The sequence below is a fragment of the Protopterus annectens genome, chromosome 3.part0 (genome assembly GCF_019279795.1).
Source record: "Protopterus annectens isolate FY-2018-M chromosome 3.part0, PAN1.0, whole genome shotgun sequence".
Lineage (NCBI taxonomy): Eukaryota > Metazoa > Chordata > Ceratodontiformes > Protopteridae > Protopterus > Protopterus annectens.
In genome coordinates, this window is record NC_056731.1 from 1888158179 (window position 1) to 1888173827 (window position 15649).

Sequence of the window (15649 nt, forward strand, 5' to 3'; positions counted from 1 at the left end):
TCTCTTTATTGTTGGCAAAATCAGGGAAAGCAGAAATGTTTTGTTTTCAAAAGTTCCAGTGTGCTGCTGATATTTTAACATATGGAAATGACAGTTAAGAGCCCTTATAGATAAAGTTGCAGAGGTATATACTTTTTTTACCTCATTTGTCCAGGGCTCTGGATTCCTTGTCTGATGGAGCAGGGTTCTTTGCATTAGTAGCCTCAACTTCCTTAGGTTCATGAGTAATTACCTCTGGATCTGCTGTTGGATTTCTGTAGTACCTGTCAGGCTTTCTAGAGGCAAGTGGAAGGGCGTCAGGGGTAAGGCTGGTTTCCAAATAAACATCATCTACCACTTCCAAGACGGGAGGGATGGCCAGAGGTCTGTGATAGGGCAGATTTAGAAATTCTCTTAGTCTTTTCTTGGTTTGAGGGGAAATCCTGTAATTCCCATTTAAAATGTTTCCTTAGGGTGTGAAAGGTTTCCCCCAAAGGAAAGGTTCTCAGGAGATGATACAGAAGGAATAGATTTTTCTACATCTGAATCTTCATAGGCAGTAAGAGGATTTTCCTCTTCATAAACAGAGGAGTCAGATCTCTCTGACTCTAAATCAGATTGGATGCCTGGAAAAGGTTCCCTTCTCCTTTTGGTAGATGAGGCCTGATTACCCCGGATGAACGAGATGAGATTCTCCACCATTTTACTCTTTGGAGAACTCAGCCTGGCCTGAAGAGTATCCCTCGGTGCTGTCGGTGCAGTAGTCGAAATAGAGGGTGAAGGCTTTGAAGTGATATCCGAAGTGCGAGTGGTTTCCTCGGAAGCCGATGCCTGCATAGCGGCTCCGGACCCAACCGAGGCAGAGACAGCCGAAGGCTCGGTAGATGATGTGGACTTCTGCGGCATAAAGGACTCCAAAGGGGTCTCAGTAGAGGTCTACAAAGTAATCGAATTGGGCAACAGGGGCTGCGAAAGCGCCTCACTGAGTTCCCTTTTAGCGGTGGTGTCGTCGGAAGGTTTAGCCTTATGCAGTCTGTCTTTATCCTTATCTTTATGTTTTTTCAGAAGATCTGCAGTTTGCTGACGGACAGACTCCATATCGGTAATCGGAGATGGAAGACGAAAATAACTGGCTGCAAACAGAGCTCTACGATGAATAGTGTGACTATTAAAGAGGGCACAGAACCGAAAGCGTGGGACATCGTGATCTGGGCCTAAGCAAGTGACATAGTAAGAGTGGAAGTCTCAGTGTGGTATTTGCTTTCCAAAGGCGAGACAGTTATTGGCTTTTTCGGACATCGGTTAGTGCAAGAAAAAGGAAGGATCCCCAATGGGGTACTTAGCTTTAGACGTTATCAGCTGAAGTTCAAAATCTGGAAACAACCGACCGTCACTATTGCGAATTGCTTCTGCTATGGACTCCATGGCAAGAAAGACTGAGGTAATGGCATCGCCTGCTCTCCTTTATAGCCCGGACGTTCTGACGTCAGCAAGCAAGTGACAGCAGCTGATGCACAAAACCATGACTCTGGTATTCGGACCAACTGAGGAATACCACAGCATGGATAATCCAATTGTTATGACTGCTGCTGCGGTGAAACACGAAGAACATCAGGGGTGACTTGGGGAATCCTCCTCTTCATTGGAATCAGTGTCCTCTGTGATGGATTCCTCTGGGAAATCTAAGTGTTTTCTCTTACACTTCATCTTCTGAGGAACCTCCTCAATTGGACAATCTGGGGAGGTGTCAGAAGAGGACAAAACCTGTACAGGTGACTCCTGCAGTTTTGGCGCTCGCTGTCTAAGTGTTGGAATTGGTTGAGGCTCTGGAAGAGGGGAAGGGCTAGGAAAAGTACAGTTGTGTACACTTACCATAAATAAGCAACAAAACACGTACAGTCTCTGACACAGGAACGGCAGCAGCAACTATAAAAACCAAAGTCTTTATTGTATAAAACAGTAGATGAGCGCTACATTACTACGCTTCTTCAGATCAAAGAAATATAATAAATTCATCCTATTTAAACATAACCTAATTAACTAATTAATTCAAACTCTCCAATAGGCATTGTGTAAGGAATAAACCATTAATTAATGAAACACACCTTGAGAATTTCTGTCAAAAACAGCAAAAGGCTCATTGTATCAGGATTCAACATATAAAATAGCAGCAACTATAATATATAAATAAAAACAAAGACGAAAGTAAAAACTTCCTCTGATTCAAAAGTTAATAAAATCATGTATATGCATGGCAGATATAAACTCTCACATATAAACCTAGCTAAATTTCCATATAAAAATACAAGTAATAATACAGGTAAGTATACTCTATTAGCCAAGAAGTATAGACTTTCTTGAAAGTGTGTATATATGCAAAAATACAAAAACAGAAAACATAAATATATATATATATATATATATATATATATGTATATATTTATAAAACTGAAACCTTATTAGTGAATGTAAATATGAATATCACAACAACTCAAATGTGACCTTATTTGCGGGACTTTAATACAGATCGTAAGGAAACATAAGTATTGAGACCTGGTAGGTGATGAGCTCTTAGTTTAAAAACCCATCCAAGTTCTTTACTTTCCAAGTAACTCATGTAGTCTCCCTTTCTCTGATTCTGGGGACGATCTGAAGTACTCTGAATACAAAACCATGGTCATTGTGGATAGAAACATGCTTGGCTAAAGCATTCAGTTGATTATTGTTTCTTATGTCATAAATGTGATTGTAAATCCTATGTCTAAACTTCCTTTTGGTCATGCCCACATAAAATAGAGGGCAAGAATGACACGTTGCCAAATAAACAAGACCTGAGGTGTCACAATTAGCATTAAACCTAGGACTAAAAAAGAAATCCAAATCTGGATGTATGAAATCTTGTACTGTCGATATATATCCACAGTAATTACAATTCCTACACGGATAAGTCCCCCTTTCCTGTGGTGTGTTCATAACCATTAAACTAGTTCCTCCTAATCTAGTATTATGATCAATACATAATAGTCTTTTAAGTTCTTATTGTTCCTAAAACAAAACTAGGGGTAACCCCCACTATATTTAAAGAGGGGAACGGCTAGGAAAAGTACAGTTGTGTACACTTACCATAAATGTAGATATTCAAGTGTATTCACTGTTGCAGTCATCACACTTAGGTTATCTGCCTGCAGGTAGCCCTCAGTCGGCCCGAATACCAGAGACTTAGTAGTTCTGTGTCGGTTGCTGTTGCTTCAGTATTGACATCAGGTCATCCGGGCTATAAAAACAGGCAGCCAACGCCATTACATCAGCTTTTTTTGCCCCAAATGTCAGGAGCCCCCCAAATAGGGAGCTAAGTTATGGTGAGAAAAAAACACCACCAGTAAAAAGTAAATACCAAAAGCACTGTAAGTGGCGAGTAATAAAGATATAGAATGAGAGAGAGAGACAAGGGGGCAGGTGGGTGGGAAACCAGGACTGCAACAGTGAATACACTCGAACATCTACATTTATGGTAAATGTACACAACTGTACTATGTTCTTCGTGTTTCACTGTTGCAGTCATCACACTTGGGTTGATTCCCAAAGCTGAAGAATCGGTGGAGGCAGTCAAGAAGAGTTGGAGCTGGCTAGTATGCCCTGCAGGACTGCTGTTGGAAAACCCGCCCTGGATTTGGAAAAGATAGGCAGGTGGTAATGCTTGGTGAAGGTGTGAACAGAGCTCCAGGTAGCAGCTTCCAGAATGTTCCTGGTAGGGACTCCCCTGAGGAATGCTGTAGAGGTTGAAGTTGCCCTAGTGGAATGTGTTCTGACCCCCAGAGGGGCTGGTTTCCCATGGCGTTTGTAACAGAAATGGATGCATTGCGCTATCCACTTGGAAATGGTTTGTTTTGATATGCCCTTGCCCTCTGCCCCTGGTGCAGAGCTGACTAGTAACTGGTCAGATTTCCTGAAGGGCTTAGTCCTATCAAGGTAGAATCTGAGCTGTCTGTGCACGTCTAAAGAATGCAGGATCCTTTCCCCTTTATTTTGAGGATTAGGGAAGAAGGTTGGCAAATGGATAGATTGGTTGAGAGCTACACTGGACACCACTTTAGGCATAAAAGTAGGGTTAGTCCTGAGGGAGACCCTGTCAGCATGTAAAATAATGAAGGGTCCCACAGCCGTAAGTGCTTGTAGCTCAGACACTCTTCTAGCTGAGGTGATGGCCAGAAGCAAGGTTGTTTTCCAACAGAGGAATTTTAACTTTGCTGACACTGCAGGCTCAAGGGGGGGGGGGGGGTAGCCTGAACTTTTCCAGTACAAAGTTAAGGTCCCAAGCAGGGGTGGGGGCTCTCCTTGGTGGCCTTAAGTTATTGGCCCCTCTCAGGAACTGTTTGATGAGAGGGTGAGAGAAAAGAAGTGGCTCAGTGTTGTAATGAGCTGAGATGGCAGAGGCGTGGATCTTAATGGAAGAGAAGGATAGGCCTCTGTTCATAGGTTCATAGATTAGTACTAAGCTAACTGCCCTTGCGAGCCATTTTAAGCTTAGCAAATTATCCCTTATGAGACTCAAACCATGCACCTTGTGTTTGTAAGGCAAACACCTTAACCATTAGGCCACCCTCCTGTGGAGTAGATCTCCTAGGTAATCCAGGATTGGAGATAAGGAGGGCAGTGCTGTCTCCGCTCCTTTAGACTGAATCCAGGAACAATACCTTTCCACTTATTAGAATAGGATTTCCTTGTACTGAGTCTTCTGGCTTCAAGAATGACATCCGGCACCTGCTTGCTTAAGCTGGTCACTGGGGGAGAATTCAAGGAATAAGCCAGGCTTCAAGATTCAGGGTTTGCAGTTGTGGATGCAAGCTCTGTCCCTCCTGCTGAGTGAGGAGGGTTGTGATCTGGGGTAGGTGCCATGGTGGCACCATGACAGACTGTGCAGTAGCGGGTACCAGTGCTGGCGTGGCCAGTCTAGGGCAATCAGGATTGCCCTTGGTTTGTTCTGTCTTATCTTGAGTAATATTCTTGTAAGAAGAAGCAGAGGGGGAAATGCATAGATTGAGAGGTTTACCCACTGGAAGGATAGGGCATCAACTTTCCAGGCCCTGCTGTGAGGTGTCCTGGTGCAGAATTTGTTGAGCTGGTTATTGTAGGGGGAGGCAAAAAGGTCCACCTCTGGGGTCCCCCATTTCTGGGTTAGAAGTCATCGGTTTGTATCGAATATCGGTAATGAGAATAACTTCCTCGGAAGTCGGTGCCTGCACCGCGGCTCCGGACCCATCGAAGGTAGAGACATCCGCAGGTTCCGTAGTCAAAGAAGAGTCTTGCAGCATACTGGACTAACGGATTTCGGTATTGGCCTGCAAATCCATCGAAGTGGGCATCAGGGGCTGCGAAAGCACCTCACTGAGTACTGGTGAACTGGTGACTAGCTTAACGGAAGCGCTGTCTGCAGTTTTGGACCTGTGCGGTCTGCCTGTCTTTATCCTTACTTTTTTTGGAAGATCGGTAGACAAATGGCTTACCGAAGCCATTTCGGAATACGGAGATCGAGTGCGAAAGTATTTAGTGACAATAAGGGTCCGATGACAAATAGTTTGGGCATTGAACAAAGCACAAAACCGACAGCAAGGTACGTCATGGTCTGGGCCTAAACAGGTGACGCAGTAAGAATGGAAATCTTGGTGTGGTATTTGCTTTCCACAGGCGAGACAATTGTTAACTTTTTCTGACATCGGTTAGAGCAAGAAAAAAGAATCCCCAACAGGGTACTTAGCTTTAGAAGACTTCAGGTTTGAAACTCGAAAAACAAAAATTTCAGGTAGCGGCCGACCGGCACTTGCGAACTGCTTCTGCTTCGCACTCCTTCTCGGCAAGAAAGACTAGTGTAATGACGTTGGCTGCCTGTTTTATACCCCTGATGACCTGACGTCATGGAAGAAGTGATAGCATCCAACGCAGAAATCCCAAGACTCTGGTATTCAGGCCGATTGAGGGCTACCTGCAGGCAGATAACCCAAGTGTGATGACCGCAGCAGTGAAACACAAAGAACATCTGTCTGTACTCAGTAGTAATTAGCTCTAAAGGTTGAGTCACTGCAGGAACTATTGGTACTCCGAAGTAATTAGCTTGAATGGTTGTCACTGCAGAAACTGTCTACACTCAGTAGTAATTAGCTCTAATGGTTGTGTCACTGTAGGAATTGTCAGTACTCAGTAGTAATTAGCTCTTGCCCATCTTCTGCCTCAGTGCACAACATAAAGAAAATTACAACCCAGACTGCCTGGTCTACTATCCCTGTAGTATGCTGGAATTCCTCAGAGAAAGATGTGGGGAACAAGAAAATACGATTGTGTAAGTAAACTTAACATAACGGCAGATGTTCCAATAGACAAATTTTGCAGAAGCCTAATCTATACACGTTACATCCTGCCATGATTTGACAAATAGCCAGCTTCCAAAGTTTTAGGGCACATTCCATGCATCCTAACCTCTGAAAAGCTCAATGAAAATGCTATGGAGTCTGTGGAGTGTGTGCCAAACCTTCAGTGCTTTCTAAGGAACACTAGAGCTTCACAAGTTAAGTGCACCCTAAGAGGAAAGGGAAACAGAGAAATGGCCCTACCCAGACAAAACAAATAATAAAATTAGGGGGATGGAGGGAGTAATCTATCTGAACTACTGTTATGGTAAGTTTACTTACACCATTGTAGTATGTTCATCATTCAATCTCTGCTGCAGTAGCTTAATCTATATGAGTCGAGTGTCAGAGCTTAGAAAGAATGAATGTTAGAAGAAGCAACTGATGGACTTAATCAAGTACACCAAAACTAAATTTCAGATAAGAATAGCCTCCCAAGCTTAGGACAACCATAAAGCTTTCTCCGGTTATGTCCACAATCTTAAAGGCAGCACCCACAATGTGCCAAACTAATGGTGAATGGTGTCACCTACACAGAGTCAGAGGATATAGCAAATCTGATTTACACCCTGCTCTGTAAGTAACCCCCCCCTCCACCTGTCCACCAACTATCACTAGGGAGCAATTCCTTACTGTGCTCTCTAAGGCCAAGAACACTGATTTGATAGTATTGCAGAATGCCTATAACCTATTAGGACTGCATGATTCTCTGTTTATTATTTATTTATTTATAGCTTGTTTGCCAGGATAGTCCATTGGGCCACGAGGAGCCCGTTTTCAATGGAGTCCTGGGGAGAAAAGCTCCAGAAAATTACAAATTACACACTTAACATAAGAGTAAGTCATTAGAGAAATGTAATGAGCACACACAGAAAAACACATATTAGTAGAGTGCACATATTAGTACAATGCAATAAGAGTAATATTTACAAACAGTCAAAGTTTTTAACAGTTTAACATATTAGCACAATGCAATAACAGAAACAGTCTAAATTTTTTTTAAGTTATGCTAATTCATGCTGTTACCTTCTAGGCTACTGAATTGTACCATTCTAGAAGTTATGCTAATTCCTAGAGGTTATTAGGGGTCCAAAACAATGGGAGGCTATTATGAATTACAGCTTATACAGATTAGCTATTGTGTACGGAAATTATGTGGGGTGGGAGCAAGAGCATTCCCATACTGAAGTTAGGTGTGTGTGAAGTAAGGTTTTGAATGAAGACAGGCTGCTGGTGGTGCGGATGAGAGGTGGGAGGGAATTCCAATGGCGTGCTAGAGAGAAGGACATTAGATGTTTGCCTGGTGGACGGGCAGGTTTATGCAGTTCAATTAGATTTTGGGAATTAGATCTCAAAAGTCTATTTGGTTGGTGCATTTTAAAGATGGTGGCAAAAGAGGGACAGAGAGAGGGGGTGAAAATAAGTTTGTGTGCTTGGACAAGTTAAATATCATCATCTTCTTTCGGCTGTTCCCATTAGGGGTCGCCACAGCGGATCATCTGTTTCCATTTCTTCCGGTCTTCTGCATCATGCTCTTTCACACCAACCATCTGCATGTCCTCTCTCACCACATCCATAAACCTTATCTTAGGCCTTCCTCTTTTCCTCTTACCTGGCAGCTCCATCCTTAGCATCCTTTTCCCAAGACAATCATCCTTGGACAAGTTGAATATAGATGAGGTAATTGGACAGCTCAAGCAAATTCAGTTGGTGTAGGGCAGTGCAGTGATGGAAGTGGATCGATGGCTGGTTGCAAATTTTGTTATTTTATTATAGCAAAAGGAGAGTTTAGTCTTGAGGGAGGATCGCAGGTTAGTAAGGATAGAGGCAACGTATAGGAAGGATGGGATAAGGTAAGTGTTGGAGAGGGTGAGCCTAGTGGAGGAGGAGATGTAACGGTTGTGGTGGTAAAGCATTTCTATTTTTTGATATTTACTTGTAGATGATTATCAGACTTTAGCTGGTCATTGATCAGGACTCCTAGCAGTTTAGCATTAGAGACTACTTCGAGAGGAGTATTATTTTGACTGGTGACTGAGAATGAGGTTTTATCTAGGGTGGTGGTTTTGGAAGCAGTAAATATCATGAGTTTAGTTTTAGTAGCACTGAGTGCTAGATGGTTGTCCATCATCCATTGCTCAGTGGAGGAGACGGCATCTTGGGTTAATTTAACTAGGGTGGGTCTAGAAGAAGCAGAGCAGATTATTGTTGAATCGTTGGCATTATTTGACAAGGTTGGCATTTGGGATGGCTTGGTAGAAATCGTTTATGAATATACTAAATCGAAGGGGGCCTAACATTGAACCCTGGGGACACCTGTGGCAGTACTGAGAAAAGGGGAGTGACTTTTTTCCATCTGACTGCTTGTTGCCTGTTTGAGAGGTTACTGGTAAACCAGTTAATAGAGGAGTTGGATAGATTTAGTTTGGACTGTTTAGTGAAAAGAAGGTTATGAGAGATGGTGTTGAATGCCTTACAGAGGTCAAGGAGGAGAGTGGATATGATGTGGCCAGTGTCACGTGCCTTATTAACTGTTTCTAGGAAGGAAAGGAGAGCTGTGGTAGTGCTGTGGCTGGGTCTGAAACCATGCTGAGTAGGGGTTAGAAATAGAAGTTATGTCCTTACCATAACGTTCCATGTGGAGTGTTCATCTCGCCTTTGTTCTTACACCTGGGTTCGGAGCCGATCCTCGGCTCCATGTCGGCCGCTTGTCAAAGCTCTGCATCGAGAAGAAGCTCGAGACCAACCTATCTCCCACAATCCCCCTCTGCCTTTACCTCAGATCTAGTTTGCAAACAAACCAGAACTCAACAGAAGTGAACATAACACATACATGCAAGTATAGCTGAAACACAGGTGCCACAACTGAACAAAGCAGAAGCGGGAGAACCAAACCAGACACCTAAACTGGACGTTCTTCCTGAGGGTGGGAATGTAAGAACAAAGGCGAGATGAACACTCCACATGGAACGTTATGGTAAGGACATAACTTCTATATGTGAGAGTGTTCAATCTCGCCGTTTGTTCTTACACCTGGGTAGCGTCCCTAGCTCCGTGTTCCTGAGGAACTCACGGGAGAACGTTCCTGAGCACAGTGGAACCAAAGGTTGCCCTGTCCCTGGAAACCCTATCTACTTTGTAATGAGTAATGAAAGTATGTGGTTTAGACCAAGTGGCAGCCGCACAAATAGTGTCCAACGGTAGGCGGGCTGCATGAGCCAGGGATGTAGATATTGATCTTGTAGAATGCCCTTTGGGCTTGACAGGTAAACTCTGCTCAGAGGCAGTATAAACAAAAATAATACAATCGGAAAGCCATTTGGAAAGGGTTCATTTCGTAACTGCCATGCCCTTTCTGCTGTCTGCAAAGGCTATAAAGAGCTGGTCTGTTTTTCTGTGATCCTTTGTCCTATCCAAGTAAAACCTGAGTTGTCTATGAACATCTAACTTGTGTAACATATATTCCATCTTATTGGAATGGTTCTTGAAAAATGTGGGGAGCTCAATGGACTGATTAATGTTATTGACGGAGCAAACTTTGGGAAGAAAAGATGGATTAGTGCGAAGCGATTCTCTATCAGGGTGAAAGCTCAAATATGGGTGTTTAACGGAAAGAGCTTGAAGTTCCGATACCCGTCTGGCTGATGTGATAGCTACCAGAAAAAGGGTTTTCCATGACAAAAACTTCAAAGAACAGGAAGAGGCTGGTTCAAAAGGTGGTAGCATTAGCTGTGATAATAGAAGGTTCAAATTCCAAGGTGATGTAGGAATTCTAATTGGTGGCCTGATATGGAAAGATCCTTTTAGAAAGGCCTTACAAAGTCTATGAGCCATAATAGGTGCCCCATTTTCTCCCACATGAAAGTTTGAAATAGCAGCCAATTGAACTCTCAAAGTGGCAGTAGAAGCTCCTTGGTGGAATAGTTCGGATAAAAACTCCAAGACTCTGTTTAGTGGGGCTATTACGGGATCCGATTGTTGTGCAGTTGCCCAGTGTACAAAACGCTTCCATTTACTAGTGTAAATCTTTGTAGTGGAAGCCTTATGAGAAGCCACTAGAATATTTTGAACTGCAGGGGAAAGAAGATCAGACCTGGCTAAGAAGGGAAGCGGAGCAGCCAAGCTGCTAGTCTTAGGGAGAGAAGCGACGAGTGGGGAGCCCCTGACGAGTGGGTCAGTACATCCGGCTCTGGGTCCAGGATCCAGGGTTCCCGAATCTGGTGTGCTTGAATGCTTGAAGAAAGGGAAACCAAATTTGATGAGGCCAGAATGGGGCAATGAAGATTATTGTCCTCTCCAGGTTGTTGGCTTTCTGTAGAAATTTTGCAATCAGAGGAATAGGAGGAAAAGCATACAGGAGGCCCGGGGGCCAATCGTGAACCAGAGCGTCCCTGGGGACTTCCCCTGGAGGGGGTAATAGGGCAAAATAGCTTCTGCATTTGGCGTTCATTGGAGACGCAAACAGATCACAGCAAGGCTGGCCCCATTTGCGAAAAATTTTCTTCGCAATTGATAGTTTGAGGGACCACTCGTGAGGTAACAGGATGGCTCTGCTCAACTTGTCCGCTATGACGTTGGATAACCCCGGGATGTGCATTGCTATCAGAAAGCGACCCGTGGACTCTGCCCATTGCCAGATTCTCATGGCCTCTCTGCATAGATGATAAGACTTTTTTCCCCCTTGTTTGTTTATGTACCAGACTACGGACATGTTGTCCGACTGAACTGCAATGGTCCCTAGAGGAAGAAGGGGAGAAAAGTGTTGCAACACTAGAAACACTGCCCTCATCTCTAGAACATTGATGTGCAGATTGTACTCCAATTTGGTCAATTCGCCTTGGACTGTCTGTCCCTGAAAGATGCCCACCCACCCTATCAGGGAAGCATCCGTGGTCACCGTAGCTGTCGGCATGGGTAGCACAAATGGTCGTCCGCTGGAGAGATTGGAAGTCTGAAGCCACCAAGACAGGTGCGATTTGCAGAAGTTTGTGATGTGAATTTCGTGTGTCAGGGGTAACTGTTGGAACGACCATTGTGCAAACAGTAGCCATTGAAGAACTCTCATGTGCAGTCTTCCCAAGGGTATCGCAATGAGAGAAGCTGCCATGAGACCCAAAACCTTCAGAACCAGTTTTGCTGGGGATTTTTTGGACAACAGGAGAAGAGATATATGGTTTTGTAGGGAGGCTATTCTTTCTAGAGGAAGCCTTAGGATTAAGCAACGCGTATCCAATTCTGCTCCTATGAATGAGATATGCTGTGATGGCTGTAATACAGATTTTTCGAAATTTACGGCAATTCCGAGATGAACACAGAGTTGTAGTGTGTAATCCCTGGCCTGAATCAGTCGACGCTCGGTGGTGGCAGAAAGGAGCCAGTCGTCCAGATACGGAAACACCTGGAATCCCAGGCATCTCAAGTGAGACGCTACCACTGCCATACATTTGGTGAAAACCCTGGGGGCTGAGGTCAGACCAAAGGGCAGGGCTCGAAACTGAAAGTGACTGGCTCCCAGCCGGAAGTGCAAGTGATCCCTGGACGCCCTGGCCATTTTGATGTGGTAGTATGCGTCCTCTAGATCTATTGAGCACATCCAGTCGTCCTTCTGTAAGAATGGAAGGATCGATTGAAGCGTGACCATCCGGAACTTTTCTTTCTTGACAAAGGTATTGAGTTTGCTTAGGTCCAGAATTGGCCTCCAGTCCCCTGTCTTTTTTGGAACTAAAAAGAACTTTGAGTAAGTTCCGAATCCTCTTTGGTCCGCCGGGACTGGTTGGATGACTCTTTTTTCTAGCAGCTTTGAAATTTCTATAGCTGCAGGGTCTCGCAGATGGGGCGGTACATCTGGGAGTCTTTTCATGGAATTGGGGCAATAGGAAAGGAATTCTGTAACCTCTGGTAAACAATGCTTTTTACCCAATTGTCTGATGTAAGACTTTGCCAGGCCTGAGGGTATAAAGCTAAGCGACTGCTTCCAGAGCAGGACAGTCGGGCCTCCTCTCAGGAGTGCTGGAAAGGTTTCCCGGGGAGTGTATCCCTGTCACCTTGGTTTTGCAGACCCCCTCTGCCGCCAGGGCGACGTCTTCCACCTCTGCCCCTTCCTCTGCCTCTAGGGGGGGCATCACCCTGTGTGCCTGGGAAAGAGCCTTGGGGTTTTCGAAACCACATTTTTCCACCAGGTTGCCCTTTGGGGTATGGTCTGGATGGGGTGGAAAAACGGACTCCGACAGCAGACAGAGTCTTTCCCTCTTGCTCACACCGGGTAAGGGTCTCCTTTACTTTTGGGCCAAAGAGAGTGGCACCATCAAATGGGGCGTTAGTAAAGGAAGACTTGAAGGCTTCTGCAAAGGAACATAAGCGCATCCAGGATTGTCTACGAAGAGCAATCGTTGAAGCCGCAGCCCTACTCGATCCTTCGGCTGCATATGAAATCAGCCTCATGGACGAGTTCACAATAGATGTAAGGGTATTGCGTTGTGCTGTAACTTTCTCCGAGACAGCAGCATCTGTAGTACCCTGGAGGGTATCTCCCAACTCTTTGATTAGATCCCTCTGTAACCGTGTAAAATGGGTCAAATAGTTCGGGGATCGCATGGAAAAAGCCGCTGAACTAAAAATGCGCTTCCCATACCTGTCCATAGTCCTAGAATCTCTGTTAGGCGGATGGACAGATGAGGAAGATTCAGACATCTCCTTTTTACTGGCCGCTGCCACCACCATAGCGTCCACTGGAACTCCCTTCGTGAGATAAGCCTTGTCTTGTGGGGCAGTAATATATTTATTAGGCTTTCTAGGGACTGGCTCCACTGTGTCAGGTGTCTCCCACGCCCTTCGAGCAATCAGTTCCATCAACTCATCGAAGGGCGGAGTGACCCAGGAGGAGGAAGGGCGAGCACCGAATGCCTTCAGCAAGACTGACTCATCCTCAGAAGGGGGGTAGGGCTCGCCAATCACCTCTCTGTTTTAGGATCTCCAGGATGTCAGAAAAGGAGACATCCTCTGAGGGTGATTTTGGGGACCCTTCTGACTCATCTAAGTCAGTGTCCGATGTCAAGGATTCTTGTGGGGAATCGAAGTGTCTCCTCTTACACAATCTTTTCCTCGGAACTTCCTCGGGGGGGGGGCATCCGATGAAGCCTCCGAGGAAGAGGGGCACCTCTGGGGCGGCTGAGACACTGGTGCTCGACGCTTTGATGTAGCCGTGGGTGCAGAGGAGGATAATGGACCCTTATGGGAAGGAGAAGCTGTTTCTGCTGAAGTGGTTGTCTGAGTCGACAACACCTTCCTCATGAGGTCAAAGGCTCCCGGGTCCCGAGCCGAGGAATCCCTCAGTTCCGAAGAAAGCGGAGGAATCCCCGAGACGGGAACCGAGGGCATCGACCCCGAGGATGGAGCCGAGTCGATCCGAGCCGAGGCTCCGAGAGGGAGAGTCGGAACCGAAACGTCGGTTCGACTCTCGGTCCACGAACCAAGGATGGATCTTCGGCTCCGCGATTCCGGTAATAGGTCCGTCGGAGTCGAGGTGAACGGTGCTGACCGAGAGAAGGACGGTTCCGGCACCGAGGGCTCCACAATCATCAGATCAGCCTCTCCCGGCTCCGAAGACTGAATAGGCCTCGGAGGAGGAACAGATGGAGATAGGGGAAGGCCTTCGAGTCTCGACACCAACTGGGAGGAGACAGAGATGAGTTTGGACAAGGCCGTATTCTCCATTAATTTCTGCACCACGCGGTCTACATCGGTGTCAGAGAGGGGCCTAGAAGAACGCGTCGAAGGAATCGAAGACGGAGCCGACCTCAAGAGCACAGGAGGTGGAAGCTCCGTCACCGGTTCCAAGACTCGAGGCTCGGTAACGGACAAAAGTTCAACACTCGGCCCCGAGGTCTGTGGAACCGGTGAGCGAACTTTAAATGAAGAGCTCGGAGCCGATGACATGGGCTCCGACGTCTTCGATTCCTTCGAGGATTTAGATGCCTGGTCCGATGCATCCAGAGCCTCTTGGAATGCAGGCTTCAAAAGGCCTCTATCCATAAGTTTCCTGCGCCTATCTGTCATGACCCTTCCACTGAAAGAATGACAGATGGAACAGTCTTCTTGCAGATGGAGAGGGCCAAGACAGTAGATGCAGGAACTATGATTATCTGTGACAGACATCTTCTGTCCACATTGGCACCGTTTGAAGCCTGATTTTGCTTTCTCAGACATGGTAACTCTAAAGTTAAATCCAAAAAGTTAAACAGTACACAGAGTTGAACAGTAATATCCAGTAATAAAGTCAATCCAGTAAATATGTCAAATCCGGTAGTTAAAGTCAAATCCAGAAGTTTGTAGGATATAAAGTTTAAGGGGTGGAGTAGGCCCAGAGGGAACTAACTTAATATAAGTATATAAAAAGTTATATACGTACTCGAGAAAGTCCTCGACTCGCTACACACACACACACACAACAACTTTAAGTAAGTTAGAAGAAAAATTTTTCAAAAATTATTAGATAAATATAATCTTAGCTTTCAGGTGGTCCGAGCTCATCAAATATGATGCGAACGTTGCAGCGGCAAACTAGATCTGAGGTAAAGGCAGAGGGGGATTGTGGGAGATACGTTGGCCTTGAGCTTCTTCTCGATGCAGAGCTTTGACAAGCGGCCGACACGGAGCCGAGGATCGGCTCCAAACCCAGGTGTAAGAACAAACGGCGAGATTGAACACTCTCACATGTTGGATGTTTATGAGGTAAGGTAGAAGTTGTAGATGGATGCATTTTTCGAGAAGTTTAGAAATGGGGGATAAGATAGCAATAGGTCGAAAGTTTGTGATATTATTGTGATTACCACCTTTATGGAGAGGAATAATAAAGGCCTTTTTCTAGAGCTGGAGAACTTGACATTCAGCAATAGATTGATTTATAAGAAAGCAGATGGGAAGAGGTATGCCTTCTGAGGCAACTTTTAAGAAATATGAGGGTATATCATCAGGGGCATTGGAGCCGTGTTTCAATATTAATAGAAGCTTTTTTATGGTGGCTGTAGGGATGGGGCTGAAGGAGAAAGGAGGGGGTTGGGAGCAGGAAATGCTAAGGGAGGGAGGGATAGGTGGAAATAAGGGTGGGGAAGCTGAATAGGAGGTGAAGGATGATGTAAGTTTACTTATGGAATCGACAAAGAAAGTGTTAAATTGGGTCGCTAAGTCCAAGTCAGAGGCATCTGGATCAGGGAAGGGGTTTTCTTTTTTGCCACGGTTGAGAAGGGAGGAGATTCCGTACCAATTTTTGG